The sequence below is a fragment of the Catharus ustulatus genome, chromosome 4, assembly GCF_009819885.2.
Source record: "Catharus ustulatus isolate bCatUst1 chromosome 4, bCatUst1.pri.v2, whole genome shotgun sequence".
Classification (NCBI taxonomy): domain Eukaryota; kingdom Metazoa; phylum Chordata; class Aves; order Passeriformes; family Turdidae; genus Catharus; species Catharus ustulatus.
The window spans coordinates 3,883,546-3,903,008 of NC_046224.1; the positions used below are offsets into that span (position 1 = coordinate 3,883,546).

The window sequence follows — 19,463 nt, forward strand, 5'->3', positions numbered from 1 at the left end:
AGGGATGAAAACATTGGGGTGATTTCAGACTGAGTCACTTCTGCAGACACCTCTGCTGTGGCTCCCTCGGACTTGCTCTCCCACCTCTGCACACTGGCTGCAGTTTAAAACCACACTTATCCTCACCACTGTTCATCCCATGCCCACTGCCTCAGCTTTCCAGGCTCTTCAACCACTGCCTGCATGACCAACTGCTGCGATTTGACACGGGCAAAACACCAGGCAGTATCCACAAATCTTCCCACTTTCCCTCCCCTGCAACATCTGGGCACAGAAAAAAGAAAGAATCTGATTAAAGGTTTTATGAGCTAAGGACTGGGAGAAAACTCTCCAATGGGAAAACATGTTCAACATAGAGACAGAAAGTGAGTTTACTACTAACCATAGCAGAGGAGGACACTGAGAAGTAAAACAGCCCTTAAAAACACCTTTGCTTCCCCCAACACTTCCCTCCTTCGCACCAACAGCACAGGGAGACAGGGTGTGGGGAGTTTGGTCCATTCATCACCCAAGATTTTCTCCCAGAGCTCAGGGAGAGGAGTCTCTCCCATGCTGCACCATGGGGTCCCTCCCACAAGAGACAGTTCTCCTTGAAATTCTCCAGCGTGGCTCCACTCTCACAAGCAACAGTCCAGCCAAAACTGCTGCAACATGAATCCCTCCCAAAGGCACAGAGTCCTCCCAGAACTGCTGTGGCATGGGTCATTCATCCATAAGTGTTCCAGCCTGGGAGAAGGGGACTCCTCCGTTCACTGTTTCTCCCACTGGATCACAGCCCCCTCCAGGCATCCACCTGCTCTGCTGTGAGCACCAACCCATGGGCTGTGGGTGGATCTCAGCAATCCAGTGGATCCATGGGTTGTGCATAGATCTCTGCATCCCCCGTGGATCCATGGGCTGCAGGGGCATGGTTGCATAACCATGGTCTCAACACAGAGGAATCTTGGCTCCAGTGTTTTGAAAACCTCCTTCCCTCCTTCTCCACTGCCCTTGGTGTCTCCATGTTGTTTCCCTCACATGTTCTCACCTCCTTCTCTTCTCTGGTTGGAATTAAAACAACGCACCTCACTTGGCTTAGCTTTTCTTCTAAATATGTTCTTGCAGAGGCATTACCAACATCTCTAATTGGCCCAGAGTCGGCCATTAGTACGTCCATCTTCAGTTCAGTCAGGGACTGGATATGCCAGATGTGGTGGAAGTTTCTAGCAGCTTATCACAGAAGACATCTCTGCTGCTCCCCGCTACCAAAACCAGGCTGTACAAAACCAGCATCCCAACCTCATCAGTGCCACCTCTATCAGCTTCCCAGGCTCTTCCAAGGACCACAGTCCCTTGCACAAATCAGAAATGCCCTGCCATCCACAGGAAGCATGTGAAATACATGGGAAGCCAAACAGAGAAAAGGATTGGCTTGGATTCTGCCTTATTTTGTGTATTAGGAATGTTGCTTTCCATCAGTTCTAATCAGTGCTGGGGGACTGGGGAGGCCCCAATGCCTGGAGTTTGGCCACTGTGACACCCACCCACAGAAGGGCTGGAAGGACAATCTGGGGAACTGCAGGTGTGTCCACCTGACATCGCTTCCCAGAAGGGTTATGGAGCAGCTTGGCCTGAGTGTGATCACACAGCACATACAGGATAACCAAGGCATCAGTCCCACCTGCAGGGCTTTAGGAAAGGCACGTCCTGCCCACAGAACCTGATCTCCTTTGATGAGCAGATCACTGACTGGCCCAGGGCATGAGGGGGGAGGTTGTGCAAGTGTCTACCTGGACTTCAACCAAGTGTCTACCTGGACAGTCTCCCACGGTGTTCTGCTGGAAAAGCCGTCAGCCCACGGCCTGCAGAGGTGCTCTCTTGGCTGGGTCAGGAACTGTCTGCATGGCCAGGCCCAGAGAGTGTTGGTGACCAGTGCCACATGCAGCTGGCGTCCGGCCACAAGCGCTGTCCCCCAGGGATCCGTGTGGGGCCCAGTCCCGTTTGCTCTCTTCACTGATGATCTGGGTGAGGGCACCCAGTGAAGCCTCAGGAAGATCAGGGATGATCCCAAGTTTGGAGGGAGACTCAGCTGCTGCAGGGCAGCGAGGCTCTGCAGAGGGCTCTGGACAGGCTGCATCCATGGCCAAGGCCACCTCTGCAGCCAGGGCACAGAAAGGCCATGAAGCTGCTGAAGGCCCTGCAGGGTCAGGCCTGTGAGCAGCAGCTGAGGCAGTTGGGGCTCTCTAGCCCAGAACAGAGGGGCAGCTCTGAGAGATTATTTCTCTGTACAGCTCACTGAAAAGTGGGTGTAACCAGGTGGGAGTCAACATTTTCTCTTGGGCAACCAGCAGGACGATGAGAGGGCAAGCCAAGGGAGATTGTGGTGGGACATCAGGAGGAATTTCTTCACATAAAGGGTGATAAACATTAGAATAGACTGCCTGAGGATGTAGTGGAATCCCAATCCCTGGAGACTGGGTGTGGCACTCAGTGCCATGGTCCAGTTGAGCAGGGGGTGATTGGTCAAAGGTTGGACTCCATGATCTCAGAGGCCTTTTCCAACAGAAAGGATTCTGTGCTTCTCACAGCAGCCCAGCCTGGAGCAGAGCAGAGGGCTGCCCCAGCTCCACAGCCATGCTGCCAGGCACCTGTCATCTGGGATTGCCTCTGTTTTCTGCTGAGCCTGGTGTGCATGGGGAATAGGGATAGAGCCCTTTGCTGAGCCCAGAGCTGCTCCATGCCCACACTGGGGTGGGAAGCTCCTCTGCTCCCTGGGAAGATGCAGCTGCACTGACATGGCAGGGTAATTTTGCACTTTGCTCTGTGTCTGTCCACCTTTGTGGACAGCTCTTGGCTCCACTGTGTCATAGGGAGTTTAGCCACAAAGGAAAAATTATTTTTGTGGGGAGACATGAGGAAACAGTGTCACCTAAAGGCACTTCACTGCAACGTGGGTTGGATCCTGCACCTTGCTTAATCTTTTTCTAGTTTAACGAACGGTTCGCATTCTGTGGAATGAACATGTTGCCGTGTGGGATGCTAAAATAGAACGAAAGAGGAGAATCAAGACAGTGGCAGCTTCTGGCCTCTGTTTGAGAGAACTGCTGGGAAAAGCTCCTTTGGTCCATTTAGGAGCCGAATATTCCTGTTAGGCAAATTTTATAAAATTACATTGCAAATTTAAACCTCAGATGTCTGAGGAACGATTTCTCTGTTGTCTATCTTGGTTAGTTTCTTGTCCCACTCCCTGCACTGAGTTTCTCACTTGCTGTACACCTGTGTAAAATGTCCCTTGCTGTTGCCAACAGCACTTTGTACAGGAATATCAGCCAAGAACCTCTGAGGGTCAGGTGAGGAGGTGTTCAGGAATGTTGCTCCCAAGTACTGTGCCCCACACCCAAAGATGCTGCAGACAACATTGATACCCTGGCAGTGTTTTTGGGGGATACAAACTGAGTATCCAACATCACCCATGTCAGCCAGGCTCACACCGTGCTCCAGGCTGTGCCTGATTTCTGTGGAAGATCAGTCTGTGAAGGTCTGTTAACAAGGAGGTTTGGAAACTCCTGGCTGCTGATTACAATGAAGAAGGAAACACCTCTTGACAGACCATGCTCCTAAGAGAATTGGAGACACAGTGTACCCAACAGGACTCTGGATTTGGAGCTGCTCAGCGCATTTTCAGACACCAGAAATGACCAGATAAATCTGACCTTCACCAGCTGCAAAATATCAGCTATACCATAGAAATTACAAAAAAATGCATAGTTCTATTTCATTACTTGGGGAGGGATAACTGAGGAGGAAATACATTTGGAGAGAGCTTAGAGCATCCACGGTAATTCTCATTAAAGATTTTGAAGTGTTTTACCATCAACAAGTGAAACACACAGATCTCGGACAGGAGAAATGAAGCAGGGAAATGCAAAGCAGCTTCTCCAAGTTTATGCAAGAACACTGAAGCACAAACAGCACACAGACATCCAAGGACCATCTCTGTGTCCTACCATCCTTATATTTTACAAAAAGTACTTCTCATTTAGTGCAACAGTTTGCCACACACAGTTTTAAGTGTCAATTCTCATCTTCCTGTTTTTTTGGGTTTTTTTATATCATGTCATTTACCTCATTATCTCCTCCTCTCTACACACATGATAGAAAATAGCAGAAAAAGAAGAAATTTTCTTCTTAAGGCAAATTCTCTTTCTAATGGGCACAGGGAACACACATTTGAACTAGCATTCATTTCTCGTCTTTGAAGGAGAGAAAACTCTGTGTATAAAGGGCAAGGCTACTAAATGTATATGTTTAAGATATTGTGATTTCCTGCATCAATGTGTTGTCTAATGTGTACTGTGTGTTATCTGTTCATCTGGTAGATTTCACTGCAGGCGCATTTGAAACAAGTACCCAAACAGTGCACAAACAAATAAAAAAAAATTATAAGGGCACCCATTAGATCAAAACTTTACTTATTTTACATGTGCAAACTGTAGCTGAAGTGCAGAAAGCTTTGCACTTCCAGGCAGAGCAGTGGGTGGAGGGGCCCGAGAGAATTTACAGAGTTCAATACAGCAGCATCCAGAGACAGAAAATTGCTGCACATGAGCAAGCTGGGGTACCAGAAGTGTCATCGACACTGGGCTGTGCTCAGAGTAAGAGATCTGGCCTTCCAACTGCACTAAATACTCTGCTCAGAGCCTATCACACTCCAGGGAGGACAATATGGGTTTTGCTGCCTTTCCTTGAAACGTGGTTTTTCAAAATGTTCTTGGGTTCTGCTCAAAGCTCTGGTGTGCACCGGTCATGGTTCTGAGTGCTCTCCTGAAAGCTCATCTCCCTCATCATCAGTGTGTGGAGCAACAAGCTCCAGAGGTACTTCAGTGGTGTGGGCAAACCTGGCCCTTTCCCCAGGGAGAGCTTTGGAGGAGAACAGAGTGAGCACATCGCTGTCACCTCCTGTTGCTGGACAGTTCCTTCAATCCCAGGTCCTCTGCCTGGATGGATTTTGTCTCCTGGCATCAAATGCTGACACAGCCCCTGATGGGATGAAAGTAGCAGATTATCTGTATTGCATTATAAAGTCAAATTATTCCATTCCCTGTGTCCTACTGGATGGGTGCCCATGTAATGGGGAAAAGGCTCCCAAGAGAGACTAAACTTGAGGGACCACCAGTCCTGCTGGGATCTGATCCCCACTTTACCCTGAGTTGTTCTGCACCCCTGACAGAGCTTATCTGCTCCCAGTGAAGAGTCAAACAGGCTTTGTGAGGGCTGTGAGAGAAGTGAGGAGAAACTCAGTAGGGGCTGAGATAGCCCAGGGACAAAGCCTTGGGGGAAAAGGCACTGGAGATGAGAGGGTCAGCTTAAGTGTGGAGGGATTTCTGGAGTGATGTTTGAGGCAGTGAAAAGTGAGGAGCAGCAGTGTCAGTCCAGTCAGAAGGGTGTGATCTCCATGCATGGGCAGTGAGCCCTGAGCACCTCTGGCTCAGGCTTGGTCCAGAAGGATCCAGCAGACACACAGAACTCCAAAGCTATGGAACCCTCACAAATGTCCTTCAGACAAACTTCAGTGGAACAGGCCAGGGCAATTGCGGACGAGAAAAAGAGGCAATTCCTCTCATTGCTAAGGACAAAGTGGCAGGATGGCATTTGGGGGAAGATGAGCCAGAGAAGGAACACACATGCCCTACTGCAGAGGAAGGCTCAATGTGCTTCCCTATAGATAAAAAAGAATCAGTTAAAATTATGAAAAACTAATCTTTTCATCTTATTGCCCATAGGAACTTGAGCAACGATTCTGGTCTTGCACCACTGCAGCCTCCACTTTCTCTCTTTTTGTAGAACCATAAAATGATTGCTTTTGGAAGAATCCTTAAAGACCATCTCAATCCAACACTCCTGCGTGGGCCAGGCCACTTGCCACATGACTAGCATGTTCCAAGCCCTATCCAACTTGGCATGTTCCTCCTGGATCTTGAACACAGGCCGTCAAAAAAATATCTTTGATCTTGTTAACATCTACAGGCTTCTTCTCGGCATACAGACTCCTCTCAGAGGCTGATAATTTGTAACTTCTTTTGAGTGATGCTGCAGAAAATGCTCCCTGGCTCAGATCAGCTCTTACACACATTCTTAGCACTGCAGTCACAGATTCCAATTACAATGAGATCTTTTTGCTTCCTGAGCAAAACTGTTCATCCGTGAATAAACTGCAGCCCTCCTAGGGAAACCTCAGCTCCAGGACTGATTTCCTGTCACATCTCCCTGGGTATGGGGTTAGAGGAGGCAACCTCTGGTGTTCCAGGACTGGGGTACACCTGTAGCAACCATACATAAAATCACAGAATCACAACGTGGCATGAGGGGATCCAGGGAGAGCCCTGAGTAGATTTGGGATGTGGAGACAGGAGGAAATGGAGGCAGATTTGGCAGGGAAGCTGTCTCACCAAAGTCACCTTTCAGTCCTAGGAGTGGCAAATGCTCCTTGTCTCATGCATCCACCCATGCTCCCACCACAGCTGCAGGCTGGATCAAAAAGATCACAAGTCACAATGAGAGCAGTCACATTCTGAGCTTCTTTCTAGTTAAAGTTTTTATGTTCATGCAGGAGTGGCATGCTTATGATTTCTCTGAGATTGATGTATTTTCCTGCACTGAGATGACGAAAAATGAGATTTTGACTAGCAGAGATTTCAGATCCAAGGAAATCATCTCCAGTACTCTCATTTCCCATTTAACATCTCTTTTTCTTCCCTTGTCCAGCTAATAAGTAAAAATAATCTCATAGAGATAGAAAGCAGTGCAATCCTCATAAATCAACAGAAATTCACTTTAGAGCAAATCAAAGAGAGCCAGCCTGTCCTTGATGATTGTGACCAAATGATTGGTTTGGACCAAGACCATTTGAGCCTCAATGGACATCTGAAGAGTGGAGAGAGCACAACAGAAACCTTCACCCTCACTCACACAGTGCCCCAGGACAGCACACTCAACACTGGACAGTGGAGCACCTACGAGTCCAGAACAATGCCTGTAAGGACAAAGAGCTGTACAGAAACTGGAGTCATCATGGGTGCTGTGCCTGGGGACACCAAGGTCACCAACAGGAGGGTTCATGTACCCAGACACATCTGGTCAGCTGCCTGCTGCCTGAAGGGCAAAAAGCCCTTGAGGGCTTGGGGGCCATTGCTGAGAATGACAAGAACCAGGGGGAGAACGTAAATCTGGGGGAGCTGGAGGAGAGGTTGACCGAGCTGTATGAGGGAAGAACGGTTACTCTGTTCAACAATGCCTGTCCCAGGAAATTATCCTCACATCTTCGATTGAAAACCCTCTATCGATTTTCCCACATGTCACAGAATCACTGAATGGGTTGATTCTGATGGGACCTTAAAGTCTTCAAGATCATCTCATTTTGACCTGACTACCATGGGCAGGGACACCTTCCCCTGCCCCAGGTTGTTCCAAGCCCTTCCCAGCCTGGTCTTGAACAATTCCATGGATGGGGCAGTAAGAACAGCTCTGGGTAATTTTTGCTCTATATATCACAGCGTGCTCCCAGGAATTTGCTCCTTTAGGGTATGCCCTCTAACCCTGCCCTCCTTCAGTGTGAAACCATTCCCTCTTGTCCTGTCACTCCATCCCCTTGTCCAAAGAGCCTCTCCAGCCCTCTTAGACATCCTGTAGGTACTGGACTCTCTGGAGTCTTCTCCAGGCTGAACATGCCCAGCTCTCTCAGCCTCTCTCCAGAGCAGACAGGCTCCAGCCCTCAGAGCACCTTCATGGCCTGCACTGGACTCCACTCCAACAGCTTTGGATCCTTCTGGAGCTGTGGGCCCCAGAGCTGGAGGCAGCACTGCAGCTGGGCTCTCAGCAGAGCAGAGCACAGGGGGACAAATGTCCTGTGCACCTTCTGTGCTGCTTCCTTGTCTGGTGTGTTTGCAGCTCTGTCCCTCAGGGCACCTCCTCCTCTGCCCAAAGGCACAAAGCCGTGGCCAGAGCCTCCAGCTGCTTTGCTTTGCTGCCCATCTCAGGAGAGAGCTCTCAGGGACGAGTCCTCTCCTCCTTAGCTCTCCCTGACACTGTGCAGCTGACTTGTCCCTCCCCTCCTTAGCAAGGCTGTGCCACCAGGGCACCTCAGGCTGCCCAGACATCTTGTCTGGACATCTCCATGGCTGCACATACCCAAACCCCAACCATGATTCTGGACAACCTGCTCTGGCTCTTCCTGCTTGAGCCTGGAGTGTGGACTAGAAGATCTTGAGAAGTCCCTCCAAAACCCAACAATTCAGTGATTATGTGATCCTGGGACATGCTTTTGTTTGCTTGCTGTTGAAAGTGCACCTTGAGAGCAGCACCTGTTGTATCAGACAGGCAGGCTTTGGCATCAGATACATAGAAAGGTTTGAGCAGCCAAAGCTAAATTCCTGTGATGCACTCATTGGAGCGCTTCATTCTCTGCTCTGCCTCTGAAGGTTTTCTGCACATTTATGGGAAATGGATTTGGGGAAATGTATTCAATGGTTGTAAAAGATCAATTTGTGCAACGTCTTTCAGTTTGCATAAGCTTACAATGATTTTTTTTGCTGCAGTGCTGGATTGCCGGGTCACGTCTTATATAAATCACAAGTTGGTTCTCAGTGAAATATCTGCAACCACCACTGCTGTCACATTGTCCAGAGCATCCTTGCAGGGCACTGGAGCTCCAAGTGCAATCTCAGGATGCCATAACAGCCCCCCGAGTGTCAGCATCAGACACCAGTGATTTCTCCTTTGCAGACACCTCCTCACCATTGCTCATCCCATACCCACTGTCCCCAGTTTCCATGCTCTGGAAGTATTGATTGCTTGACCAACTGTTGTGGTTTTACACTGGTTGAACACCTGGCACCCCGCAACTCCTCTGCCACAGTTGTAAAGAGGAGAGAAAAAAAAAAAAATTACCAAAGTGTTCATGAACTGAGATCAGGACAGCCTCCAGGGGCAAAACAGGCTCAACGTACATGTAGAAAGTGAGTTTAATACCAACAAAAGCTGAGAAGGATAGAATGCACTAAAATAGCCCTTAAACACCCCTTGGCTTCCTCCAAGACTTCCCTCCTTCCTACCAACAGCACAGGGAGACAGAGTGTGGCAGGTTTTTGTCTATCCATCACCCAAGGTTTTCTCCCAATGCTCAGGGAGAGGAGTCCCTCCCATGCTGCACCATGGGGTCCTTCCCACAAGGAGACAGTTCTCCTTGAACTTCTCCAGCGTGGCTCCGCTCTCACAAGCAGCAGTTCAGCCAGAACTGATGCAACGTGAGTCCCTCCCAAAGGCATAGAGTCCTCCCAGAACTGCTGTGGCATGGGTCATTCTTCCATAGGCTGCAGTCCTCCAAGGACAGGCTGCTCCAGCCTGGGAGCAGGGGACTCCTCCCTTCACTGTGTCTCCCACTGGATCACAGCCCCCTCCAGGAATCCACCTGCTCTGCTGCGAGCACCAACCCATGGGCTGTGGGTGGATCCATGGGCTGCAGGGAGATCTCTGCATCCCGTATGGATCCCCACGGGCTGTGGGGGCATCTCTGCATTCCCCGTGGATCTCTGCACCCCCATGGATGCCCATGGGCTGTGGGTGGATCTGTACATCCCTGATGGATCCATGGGCTGCAGGGGCACCACTGCTTCACCATGGTCTCATCATGGCCTGCAGAGGCATCTTGGCTCTAGTGCCGGGTTGTGGAGCAGACTGTCCTGAGTGTGATCACACAGCACATACAGGATAACCAAGACATCAGTCCCACCTGCAGGGCTTTAGGAAAGGCACGTCCTGCCCACAGAACCTGATCTCCTTTGATGAGCAGATCACTGACTGGGCCAGGGCATGAGGGGGGAGGCTGTGGAAGTGTCTACATGGACTTCAACCAAGTGTCTACCTGGACAGTCTCCCACGCTGTTCTGCTGGAAAAGCTGTCAGCCCACGACCTGCATAGGTGCTCTCTTGGCTGGCTCAGGAACTGTCTGCATGTCCAGGCCCAGAGAGTGTTGGTGACCAGTGCCACATGCAGCTGGCGTCCGGCCACAAGCGCTGTCCCCCAGGGATCCGTGCGGGGCCCAGTCCCGTTTGCTCTCTTCACTGATGATCTGGGTGAGGGCAGCCAGTGAAGCCTCAGGAAGATCAGGGATGATCCCAAGTTTGGAGGGAGACTCAGCTGCTGCAGGGCAGCGAGGCTCTGCAGAGGGCTCTGGACAGGCTGCATCCATGGCCAAGGCCACCTCTGCAGCCAGGGCACAGAAAGGCCATGAAGCTGCTGAAGGCCCTGCAGGGTCAGGCCTGTGAGCAGCAGCTGAGGCAGCTGGGGCTCTCTAGCCCAGAACAGAGGGGCAGCTCTGAGAGATTATTTCTCTGTACAGCTCACTGAAAAGTGGGTGTTCTAACTTGCTGTACACCTGGGTAAAATGGCCCTTGCTGTTGCCAACAGCACTTTGGCACAGGAATATCAGCCAAGAGCCTCTGAGGGTCAGGTGAGGATGTGTTCAGGAATGTTGTTACTCAAGCACTGTGCCCCACACCCAAAGATGCTGCAGACACCATTGATACCCTGGCAGTGTTTTTGGGGGATACAAACTGAGTTTCCAGCATCACCCATGTCAGCCACGCTCACACGCTGCTCCAGACTCTGCCTGATTTCTGTGGAAGATCAGTCTGTGAAGGTCTGTTAACAAGGAGGTTTGGAAACTCCTGGCTGCTGATTACAATGAAGAAGGAAACACCTCTTGACAGACCATGCTCCTAAGAGAATTGGAGACACAGTGTACCCAACAGGACTCTGGATTTGGAGCTGCTCAGTGCATGCTCAAACACCAGCAATGACCTGATAAATCTGACCTTCACCAGCTGCAAAATATCAGCTATACATAGAATTTAAAAAAAAAAAATACATAGTTTTATTTCATCACTTGGGGAGGGATAACTGAGGAGGAAATACATTTGGAGAGAGCTTAGAGCATCCACGGTAATTCTCATTAAAGATTTTGAAGTGTTTTACCATCAACAAGTGAAACACACAGATCTCTGACAGGAGAAATGAAGCAGGGAAATGCAAAGCAGCTTCTCCAAGTTTATGCAAGAACACTGAAGCACAAACAGCACACAGACCTCCAGGGACCATTTCTGTTTCCCACCATCCTTATATTTTACAAAAAGTACTTCTCATTTAGTGCAACAGTTTGCCACACAGTTTTAAATGTCAATTCTCATCTTCCTGGTTTTTTGGGTATTTTATATCATGTCATTTAACTCATTATCTCCTCCTCTCTACACACATGATAGAAAATGATTTCGCACTTCAGAATGGCAAAACGAACAGAAAAAGAAGAAAGTCCTAAATTTTCTTCTTAAGGCAAATTCTCTTTCTAATGGGCACAAGGAGCACACGTTTGAACTAGCACTCATTCCTCCTCTTTGAAGGAGAGAAAACTCTGTGTATAAAGTGCAAGCAAACTAATTGTATATGTTTAAGATATTGTGATTTCCTGCATCAATGTGTTGTCTAATGTGTGCTGTGTGTTATCTGTTCATCTGGCAGATTTCACTGCAGGCACATTTGAAACAAGTACACAAACAGCTGATAAACAAATAACAAAAGATTTAGGGCACCCATTAAATTGAAAGTTTATTTTTTTTATATGTGCAAACTGTAGCTGAAGTGCAGAAAGCTTTGCACTTACAGGCAGAGCAGTGGGTGGAGGGGCCCGAGAGAATTTACAGAGTTCAATACAGCAGCATCCAGAGACAGAAAACTGCTGCTCATGAGCAAGCTAGGGTACCAGAAGTGTCATCGACACTGGGCTGTGCTCAGAGTAAGAGATCTGGCCTTCCAACTGCACTAAATACTCTGCTCGGAGCCTATCACACTCTGAAAAGGACAATATGGGTTTTTTCTGCCTGTCCATGAAGCACAGCTTTTCAAAATGTTCTTGGGTTCTGCTCAAAGCTCCAGTGTGCACCGGTAATGATTCTGAGTGCTCTCCCAAAAGCTCATCTCCCTCATCATCAGTGTGTGCAGCAACAAGCTCCAGAGGTACTTCAGTGGTGTGGGCACACCCGGCCCTTTCCCCAAGGACAGCTTTGGAGGAGAACAGAGTGAGCACATCGCTGTCACCTCCTGTTGCTGGACAGTTCCTTCAATCCCAGGTCCTCTGCCTGGATGGATTTTGTCTCCTGGCATCAAATGCTGACACAGCCCCGGATGGGATGGAAGTAACAGATTATTTGTGTTACATTACAAAGTTCAATTATTCCATTCCCTGTGTCCTTCTGAGATGGGTGCCCATGTAATGGGGAAAAGGCTCCCAAGAGAGACTAAACTTGAGGGACCACCAGTCCTGCTGGGATCTGCTCCCCACTTTACACTCAGTTGTTCTGCACCCCTGACAGACCTTATGTGCTACCAGTGAAGAGTTAAACAGGCTTCTTGAGAGAAGTGAGGAGAAACTCAGAAGGGGCTGAGATGGCCCAGGGACAAAGCCTTGAGGGAAAAGGCACTGGGGATGAGAGGGTCAGCTTAAGTGTGGAGGGATTTCTGGAGTGATGTCTGAGGCAGTGAAAAGTGAGGAGCAGCAGTGTCAGTCCAGTCAGAAGGGTGTGATCTCCATGCATGGGCAGTGAGCCCTGAGCACCTTTGGCTCAGGCTTGGTCCAGAAGGATCCAGCAGACAGACAGAACTCCAAAGCTATGGAACCCTCACAAATGTCCTTCAGACAAACTTCAGTGGAACAGGCCAGGACAATTGCAGAAGAGAAAAAGAGGCAATTCCTTTCTTTGCTAAGGACAAACTGGATGGATGGCATTTGGGGGAAGATGAGCCAGAGAAGGAACACATATGCCCTACTGCAGAGGAAGGCTAAATATGCTTCCCTATAGATAAAAAAGAATCCGTTAAATTTATGAAAAACTAATCTTTTTATCTTGTTACACATAGGAACTTGAGCAACGATTCTGGTCTTGCACCACTGCAGCCTCCACTTTCTCTCTTTTTGTAGAATCATAAAATGGTTGCTGTTGGAAGAATCCTTAAAGACCATCTCATTCCAACACCCTTGCATGGGACAGGCCACTTGCCACATGACTAGCATGTTCCAAGCCCTATCCAAATTGGCATGTTCTGCCTGCATCTTGAACGCAGGCCACCAAAAAAATCTTTGATCTTGTTAACTTCCACAGACTTCTACTCAGCATACAGACCCCTTGAAGCGGCTGATTATTTACAACTTCTTTTGAGTGATGCTGCAGAAAATGCTCCCTGGCCCAGAGCAGCTCTCACACACATTCTTAGCACTGCTGTCAGAGATTCCATTTACAATGAGATCTTTTGGCTTCCTGAGCAAAACTGTTCATCCTTGAACAAACTGCAACCCTCCTAGGGAAACCTCAGCTCCAGGACTGAGTTCCTGTCACATCTCCCTGGGTATGGGGTTAGAGGAGGCAACCTCTGGTGTTCCAGGACAGGGGTACACCTGTAGCAACCACACATGAAATCACAGAATTACAGAATCACACCGTGGTATGAGGGGATCCAGGGAGAGCCTTGGGCAGATTTGGGATGTGGAGACAGGAGGAAATGGAGGTAGATTTGGCAGGGAAGGTGTCTCACCACAGTCACCTTTCAGTCCTAGGAGTGGCAAATGCTCCTTGTCTCATGCATCCACCCATGCTCTCCGCAGAGCTGCAGGTTGGATCACAAAGATCACAAGTCACAATGAGAGCAATCACATTCTGTGCGTCTTTGTAGTTAAAGCTTTTATGTTCATGCAGGAGTGGCATGTTTATGATTTCTCTGAGATTGGTGTATTTTCCTGCACTGAGATGTCAAAAAATGGAATTTTGACTAGCAGAGACTTCAGCTCCAAGGAAATCATCTCCAGTACTCTCATTCCCCATTCTAACATCTCTTTTCCTTCCCTTATGCAGCTAATAAGTAAAAATAATCTTATAGAGATAGAATAAGATTCAATCCTCATAAATCAACAGAAATTCACCTTAGAGCAAATCAAAGAGAGCCAGGCTGTCCTTGATGACTGTGACCAAATGAGTGGTTTGGACCATGGCCATTTGACACCCAATGGACATCTGAATAGTGGAGAGAGCACAACAGAAACCTTCAACCTCACTCACACAGTGCCCCAGGACAGCACACTCTACACTGGCCAGTGGAGCACCTACGAGTCCAGAACAATGCCTGTAAGGACAAAGAGCTGTACAGAAACTGGAGTCATCATAGGTGCTGTGCCTGGGGACACCAAGGTCACCAACAGGAGGGTTCATGTACCCAGACACATCTGGTCAGTTGCCTGCTGCCTGCTGGGCACAAAGTCCATAAAGGCTTGGGGGGCCATTGCTGAGAATGACAAAAACCAGGAGGGGAACCTAAGGCTGGGGGACCTGGAAGAGAGCTTGACCGAGGTGTATGAGGGAAGAATGGTTACTCTGTTCAACAATGACTGTCCCAGGAAATTAGCCTCACATCCTCGATTGAAAAGCCTCTGGAGATTTTCCCACATGTCACAGAATCACTGAATGGGTTGGTTTTGATGAGACCTTATAACCTTTAAGATCATCTCATTTTGACCTGAATGCCATGGGCAGGGACACCTTCCCCTGCCCCAGGTTGTTCCAAGCTCTTCCCAGCCTGGTCTTGAACGCTTCCAGTGATGGGGCAGTAAAAACAGTTCTGGGTAACTTTTACTCTATATAGCACAGCCTGCTCCCAGGAATTTGCTCCTTTAGAATATCCCTACTAAGCCTGCCCTCCATCAGTGTGAAACCATTCCCTCTTGTCCTGTCATTCCATCCCCTTGTCCAAAGAGCCTCTCCAGCCCTCTTAGACATCCTGTAGGTACTGGACTCTCTGGACTCTTCTCCAGGCTGAACAAGCCCAGCTCTCTCAGCCTCTCTCCAGAGCAGATGGGCTCCAGCCCTCAGAGCACCTTCATGGCCTGCACTGGACTCCACTCCAACAGCTTTGGATCCTTCTGGAGCTGTGGGCCCCAGAGCTGGAGGCAGCACTGCAGCTGGGCTCTCAGCAGAGCAGAGCACAGGGGGACAAATGTCCTGTGCACCTTCTGTGCTGCTTCCTTGTCTGCTGTGTTTGCAGCTCTGTCCCTCAGGGCACCTCCTCCTCTGCCCAAAGGCACAAAGTCGTGGCCAGAGCCTCCAGCTGCTTTGCTTTGCTGCCCATCTCAGGAGAGAGCTCTCAGGGACGAGTCCTCTCCTCCTTAGCTCTCCCTGACAGTGTGCAGCTGACTTGTCCCTCCCCTCCTTAGCAAGGCTGTGCCACCAGGGCACCTCAGGCTGCCCAGACATCTTGTCTGGACATCTCCATGGCTGCACATACCCAAACCCCAACCATGATTCTGGAAAACCTGCTCTGGCTCATCCTACTTGAGCACGGAGTGTGGACAAGAAGATCTTGCATGCCTTCATTCTCTGCTCTGCTTCTGAAGCTTTTCTGTAGATTCGCTGGAAATTGATTTGGGGAAATGTATTCAATGGTTGTAAAAGATCAATGTGTGCTACACCATTTAGTTTACAAGAACTTACAATAAATTTATTTTTGCTGCAGTGATGGATTGCAGGGTCATGTCTTATATAATCCACAAATTGCTTCTCACTGAAATTTCTATAACAGCCAGTGATGTCACAGTGCCCAGAGCATCCTTGCAGGACATTGGGTGTCCAAAGGCAATCTGAGAATTCCATAACACCCACACAAGTGTCAGTATCAGACACCAGTTATTCTCCTGGGAATGGGCATGAACAAAGTTGGCCAGGGTGCCAACAGCTCACACAAGACACCCCCATGGCTCCAGCAACAAACCTGCAACTTTCATGTCCTGACTCTTGATCCTTTAGGGGTGGGGGCCTGTGCAACAAAGAGTTCTAAGGGTTCTGTTCCTTCAGGCTTTTGTGGGATTGCCCCACTTTACCCTGGGAGGGGTTTACCCTGTGTCATGCAGCACTGTGGGGTTGGGGACACTTTGGGGGTCTCTGATGCTTTATGGTCCCTTCTAATGATGTGACCACTGTTGGGCCCTGCTTTGTTGTGTCCGATGGGCCTCAGCAGAAAAGAGGAATTTGACTCAGCTCTGCCACATTTGCTTCTTCTTGGCCTTCTGCCTCATTCTGCCTAAATCCCACTTTGTTTAAGACATTGGTCCCTGGTTAACAGAGACAAAAGGAACCACATCACTGAAACTGTTTAAAAAACTTTGGTCAAACCTGCATATTTCTCTGCATATTTCTGGTTGAAACAACCAACTCATCATTCTCTTATTCCTGGACTTTTGGAAATGGAAAGGACTTTAAGGACCAACTTGTATCATGCGCTCTCATGGTCAGGGACACCTTCCACTATCTCAGGTTGCTCCAGACCCAAGCCAACATGGCCATGGACACTTCCAGGGATGGGGCAGCTTGTGGGGGTAACCTGTGCTGGGGTTTCGCCACCCCCACAGTACCAAATTCCTTGCTAATATCTAATCTATATCTACATTCAGTGCATTTCAAGCTGTTTCACTTTCTTCTAATGTTTTGGTTTTTCCCCAGCCTGCACCCACACCCCTAGAGCTGTTCCCTCACTCCCCCGACACCGGGATCAGGGAGAGAACTGGGAGGGTAAAAGCTGGAAAACTCGTGGATGGAGATAAAGACAGTGTAACTGGGAAAGTAAAAGCTGTGTACACAAGCAAAGCACATTCAAGGAATTCCTTCCTTTTTCCCATGGACAGAAAGTTTTTCAGACACCTCCAGGAGAGTAGAGCCCCATCCCACCAAACAGTTACCTGAGAAAGACAAAACTCACCACTGCAAATGACCCCTCCTCCTTCCTTCTTCCCCTCACTTCATATCCTCAGCATGATGCCACATGCTCTGGAAGATCCCTCAGGTCACTTAGGGTCACCTGTCCTGGCTGTGTCTCCTGCCAACCTCCCAAGTACCCCCAGCCTCCTGGCCAGCCTGGCAGTACAAAAAGCAGAAAAGACCTTGGCTCCGTGAGAGCTCTGCTCAGCAATAACCAAAATTATCTCTGTGTTATCAACTCTGTGTGCAGAAGAACTCCAAAAACACAGCCCCATACCTGCCACTGTCAAGAAAATTAACTCTGAACCCAGCACATCTATCAGCTCCACACACTTGTCCATAGTCTGTCTCCAGCTCTCCTGTAGACTCCTAAAGTCGTGGCAGGTGCTCTGAGGTATCCCCAGAGCCTTCTCCTTCCCAGCCTGCTGGGATGAAGCTGGTACAAAGCCATGACCATCAGACAAGAGAATATTTGTTGCCTGGCCATAGGAATGATGTTATGTGAGGCTGCAGAAGAGCAGCCTGTGACTGTCTGAGTGTACTCAGAGACAGGCCAGTCCATCTCATGTCACCAGAGATGTTCTGTTGGGAACACAAACACATGTAGGAGCTGGAGCAGCAGCAGCTGCAGCTGGTGGGATTGATGAAATGACCAAGGAAGTCACCAGACCCTGTTAACTGATCCTGACATACCATGCTGCAAGTCAGCAAATTTGGAAGAAATTCTGAGGAAACCATTACAAACAACTGTCAACCTATTTCATGGTGGGTATGAACAAACCCCCTGAAAAAAAATAGAAAACTTCTCTTTTCTGTGGTATTTCCTGCTTATACAAATGGTATATATTGCATATTTATGACTGGGTATATATCGCAGTGGCACTCTTGAGGTTTCAAACAGTCCTTTCTCCAGGGACAAGACTGAAGGAACTGTTCAGCTGGCTCTTCTGAGACTCTGCTTCAAGGTAAGCTCCTGCTCCTTCCTCACCACTCACTCCAATACTCAAAGATTTTCCTGTGTTTAGCAATAAATATATATATAGACAAATACTAAGCTGGAGTTGCTGAGCTCCGAGGAGCAATCAGAGCTTATGTATGCACTGAACTTTGCAGCACTTTAGTATTCTCTGTCAATCAGGAGGGCAAGGAGAGAAGGAAGGATTCGGGAAAGAAACTCGAGTAAGGTAACCTGAAAATTAATATCAAACTGTTGAATTACAAGGAGGGGTGAAGTGATTGAGCACCAAAACTCCAACCATGACCTTGCAAGAGGCCGCTGGAAAAATACAGATGACTGAATTAGAAAATTCTCGCTAAACCCTGTTTGGTAAAGCCAACAACTCTGTCTGCTCGGAGATCATACAAAAGCAGCCAATCTGAGACTGCAGCAGAGGCATTTGAGAGTCCTCTGTCACTTCGGGGTTGCGAGCAGAGTCCTGTGCTGCTCTTTGTCATGGAGGGTTTTTATCTCTGTATCTATTAAGTAAGATGCCAAGTTAGATAGATAAATTTTAATCTCATTGTGTGAGTAACCCTAAAGGACGTCTCAGACACTTCTCAGATTGATTTGGGGCAGACAGGGTTCTGCTCTGCAGAGTACTGTAAGAAGTCACCACCAGTAGCTCATGTTCTCAGTTTCCAGCTCATTGGTCAGCACATTCCAGATCCAGGGCTTGAAAAGGGAAAAAGGACCAGATGTCTTGGGTCAGAGCAGGGCTGTGTGTAGCTCTACATGCTGAATTCAATTGAAATGGAGAGATGAGGGTCAGGGAGAAGGATAAGAAAAGAGCAAATGTGCAAGGTCAAGCCTTCAGCAGCTCTCAGCTCAGCCCCTTCCCAGCCAAAGCTGAGCTTTCTGCTTTAGAGGTTGTGGCAGCTTTCTGTGCCGGGAACCCTTTGAACTGCCTGTCCTACCTGCCTTATTCCAAATGCTGCTGTTAATAAATCACTCCACTGAGTGTCTGGCCATGCAAATGGAAGCATCCCTGCCATCCCAAACCTGTGCTGCCTCTGAAAAGACACAAAGCCCCTTGCTTGGTTGCCAGCATCCCAGGGAGCTTTTCAGCACTTTTCTCATAAAGGAATGATGTTACTGACTGCTGAGAATCATGTCAGCACTGAGACAGACAAAATGAGACAGCTGGCTGTCCAAGATATTCCTGTAATGCATCATTTTGCAGGACAGGAAATCCATCATCAAAGCTGAAGAGGGGCAGCAGCAGGAATCCCAAGCACCCGCAGGAAGAGCTACCCCCACTCAGTGCTTGCATTGCAGCAGCCATTGTGCTGATAAGATTGAGGTGTTGTCCCTCTTGCTTGCTGCTACCATCTGCTTGGCCCCATCATTTTCTCTCTCCATGTCACTGCAAGTTCAGGGTCTGGGCTTGCATAATGTGGAAATGCACGGTGAGCAGCAGGACAGCCATTGCCCAATGCCAGCTGAGAGGCAGGAGCCCAAGTGCATCATTGGGGTTCAGGATTGGGTCTGACTGCAGGAGCTGTGTGTCTGTGTGAACCTGGATGGGGCCAGGGACATGTAGGAAGTGCAGCACTGCTGTTCTTTCCCTGCCCAGTGCCCCATGAGATTCAAGCCCAGCTCAGCATTGCAGGGGCTGAGCAGAGTCCGTGCCCAGCTGCAG

General features: G+C 48.8%; 1 protein-coding gene across 1 annotated transcript in view; it reads left to right on the plus strand.

The window, feature by feature from the left end:
• Window positions 1-19,463, plus strand: part of LOC116995166 (endonuclease domain-containing 1 protein-like) — a 74,689-nt gene that overhangs the window by 9,615 nt on the left and 45,611 nt on the right. The window lies entirely within an intron of this gene.